The sequence below is a fragment of the Bos indicus x Bos taurus genome, chromosome 22 (genome assembly GCF_003369695.1).
Source record: "Bos indicus x Bos taurus breed Angus x Brahman F1 hybrid chromosome 22, Bos_hybrid_MaternalHap_v2.0, whole genome shotgun sequence".
Taxonomy (NCBI): Eukaryota; Metazoa; Chordata; class Mammalia; order Artiodactyla; family Bovidae; genus Bos; species Bos indicus x Bos taurus.
Window position 1 is genome coordinate 18,915,997 of NC_040097.1, and position 3,806 is coordinate 18,919,802.

A 3,806-nucleotide genomic window follows, 5' to 3' on the forward strand; every position below is an offset into this window, starting at 1 on the left:
AGGTAAATCACATAGCATAATTCGCAAACCAAGCAATACTATCAACTGCTTTAGCAAACTGTGCTTTGAAAATGTACAGACTGTCATTGGCTTGAAGGTAGAGAGATGAAAGCCCATACACGTGCTTTTGATTAGGCCCATGTTTATCTTTCACAGTTAAGCTTTCCTGAGTAACATTCTCTACAGCAGCACTTCCCAAACATCAGTATGCCTCTCCAGCACTTAGGGATCTAGTTACAGGCAGCTCTAGATTCAGTAGGTCTACAGTGGGACCTCAGCCTCTGCATTTCTCCTGGGTGACGTGCATGCAGCTGGTTTGTGAATCACACTTTGAGGAGCAAGGCTTTAGCACAGGGCAGATTTTGCTAGCATGAAGAATACACAGGAACATTACTTATGCACTAGGTACTGCCTCAGTAAGATTTTAAATAGATTAAAATGTTCTTTTTGCTTCCCCCCACCAAGATGTAGATAAATGAATTACACAGACCTGTAGTCTTGCTTTTTCTTTTTTTTTGGATATGAAGTTGACAATTTCAGTTAGCAATTGCTAATTTCAACATAAAACTCTAAAGTGGTTCAGCTTGCCTTGCTCATAACTAACAGAAGCTTCTGAGGCTGAATCCTGTACTGCTGAAATCAACCAGTTGTTCAGCGTAGATTAGTATCTGAAAGAAATGTCTTACTATAGAATTTGGAAATAAAAGTTTAACTTGAAGTAAGTTTATATCCTTTCTCTTTTCTCCTCCAAATACTTTCCACTCTGCTTTCCCCAGCCTACTATGAAGATTAACATAATAACGACACTTTACATTTTAGTATCTTGAACAACACAATGTTTAGAAATACCCTCTGAATCTGATAACTGCATTTTAGGCTTCAGTTCAGTTCAGTTGCCCAGTCCTGTCCAACTCTTTGTGACCCCATGGACTGTAGCACACCAGGCTTTTCTGTCCATCACCAACTCCCAGAGCCTACTCAAACTCACATCCATCCAACCATCTGTCATCGTCCCCTTCTCCTCCCACCTTCAATCCTTCCCAGCATTAGGGTCTTTCCCAATGAGTCAGTTCTTCCCATCAGGTGGCCAAAGTATTGGAGTTTCAGCTTTAGCATCAGTCCTTCCAATGAATATTCAGGACTTATTTCCTTTAGGATTGACTGGTTGCATCTCCTTATAGTTCAAGGGACACTCAAGAGTCTTCTCCAACACCATAGTTCAAAAGCATCAATTTTTCAGTGCTCAGCTTTGTTTATAGTCCAACTTTCACATTCATACATGACTACTGGAAAAACCATAGCTTTGACTTGGCTGATTTCAAAGAAAAGAAAAATAAAAAGGTTTTCAGGGGAAAACCTGGTTAACACTGTCTGGCCAGGGGATCAAGGTTGGCATTGCCAGTGATGTTACACTAATAGCTGGTACCCCATTTGATATAACACAGTGAGCAAGTCACTTTAAATCTGCAGCCTCTTTTCCCAAAACCCATAACCCCAAGGTAATCATGAAAAAAACTCAGACAAACCTAAACTGAGGGATGTTCTATGAAACACCTGACCAATTCCTCTTCAAAAATGTGAAGGTTATTAAAAAGACTATGAAACTGTCACAGACCAGGGGAGACTGAGGAGACAGGCTGACTAAATGCAGTATCATTCCCTGGATTGAATCTTGGAAAAGAAAGAACATAATTGGAAACCTGATGAAATCCGAATCAAGTCTAGATGTGTCTATACTGGTGTCCTAATTGTGACAAATGTACTACAGTAACTGATCTGAATGTTAAAACATTAGGGGATGGTGAGGGGTATATGGGGAATTAAGTAATACAAAAATCAAAACTACCATGGCTTCAAAGACAAAAAGCAAAAGAACACCTCAGAGTCTTAAAAAACTAAAAAAAAAAAAGTCCTTAAATCATGAAAGTAAGCTGAATCTCTCAGCTGACATTTACCAAATTGCTTTGAAAGAAAGCAGAGTCTAGAGGAACTGTTGAAAAATCTGCTGCGTGACTAATCCCAAGTTGGATCCCATTGAAGGGTATTGGAGAGATCCATTAGGTGGACGAGGCCGTCCATTTTCCCGGGAACTATCGACCGCGGCGGTGCCCTTGTTCTCCACGCATGTGCCATCGAAGAAGCTCCCCTGCCGGAATCGAGTTAAGAGGAAACATCACAATCAATAAAAGACACTCTATTTTCCATTTGCTCATTGTTTTTTAAGGGCTTATTTTATAACAGCACAAAAAGGATTCAATTTAATATCAATTCACCTTCTGGGTGAGGAGAGGACTCTAGATAATTGACTTTTAGTGCCTGATAAGGCTTGTGACAAGGCTCGCGTTTGCTAACATTTTGACCAAATGGCAACCTCAGCCATGGAGGACCCAGGGTAAGCGGATGCTCAGCATTACTCTGTGACATCGGAGCCCCTTTTAGCGTAGCAGCAAAGTCAATGAATGTCGCTTGAGCACCCATTGGTTGCCGAAATATGCTGGTCAAGCACCTCTCATAGTTCTGTTAGGTAAGTTGATCCAAAAGAGTTCCTACAAATTTGCCTGCCAGGCTCTTCTGCCTCTGGGATTTTATAGGCAAGAACACTGGAGTTCCATTTCTTCCTTCAGGGGATCTTCCTGATCCAGGGATCCAACCCGTATCTCCTGTGTCTCCTGCATCAGCAGGTGGATTCTCTGCAACTAGCACCATCTTTCATTAAGCTTAAATGGTAAGATCTGTACGTCTTTAATTATAGCCCTGTCTTCAGATGCTGAAATATTTGTTGACATGAAGTGTAGAAAAGTTCTAGGAAAATGTTTTCTTATTAGCTTCTTTGTGCTGGGATCTTTGAGGGACCCTAATAAATAATAACCCCCTCTTGAATTTTGACCAACCTGAGAAATAAGACAGAGCAGATGGCAAATGTAGACTAAAATAACTATTTTATTACTCATAAACTGAGGTTACAGGACATGGCTCATCTGTAAACCAACATGTTCCTAACTCTCAATTCCAGAATTAAGAGAATGAACCCACCCAGATACAGTCTGTATTGTACTAGACAGTGTTTGAGTGGAGTTGAAGGTCACCTACCTGTCCCTCCCCTGTCAGACTCCACTAGAGTCCACTCCACTGCCTTAATGTCCCCAGTGGCATTTGCTGTATGTCTGTTCTGGTGTTCACAGCACTCCTGGTAGTCTTAATAAATTGCGTTATAAATTATAGGTCTATCTTCCCCAGCCTCCAAGGCAAGGTTATAACTATTTTAGGTCAAGGCGGCATCTATTATTTCTATGTCTTTTGTGCCCAGTGGAGTTCTAGGCACAGAGTTAGTTTTTAGTAAATATTTGTTGAAAGACTAAGCTCTGTAATTCTGTGATTCTGGAGGTAGTTTGACATCAGCTTTCTCACTTCATTTGCATTGAAATCATCACAATTATTACATGGCAGCTTCTTTATGACACACAGTAGTGTAGGGACAGAAGGGGAAACTGAAGCTATATGTGATACCGATTTTAATAGGCACATGTTTGCTTAAGGAAAACAGCTGGAACTTGACGCAATAATAAGTAGTGATTAGCACAAGTGTTTGCTGCCTGTGTGCTAACTTAACCACCTCTCACATTTGCAGTGTGTTTTTTTTTTAAAGACTTAAGGACAATGTGAACATAATAAGTTCTGAAAACTGAATAGAGTTAAAAGTTGACTTTTTGTTCTTCATATTCTCATTAACTGTTATATGCAAAATGCCTTTGAAGGTATTTCTGTAAGGAATGTTGATCTTAGATTCCCGTGGGGTATGTGGTGCT

The 3,806-nt window shown here is 40.3% G+C and overlaps 1 long non-coding RNA gene across 1 annotated transcript; it reads right to left on the bottom strand.

Annotated features, from left to right (window-relative positions):
* Positions 1-1,918: 1,918 nt before the first annotated feature.
* Positions 1,919-3,380, bottom strand: LOC113880398. Its single transcript, XR_003507735.1, has 2 exons — positions 3,091-3,380; positions 1,919-2,146 (listed from the first exon to the last, which is right to left on the bottom strand). It is a non-coding gene; the product is annotated as an uncharacterized LOC113880398 (long non-coding RNA).
* Positions 3,381-3,806: the final 426 nt, after the last annotated feature.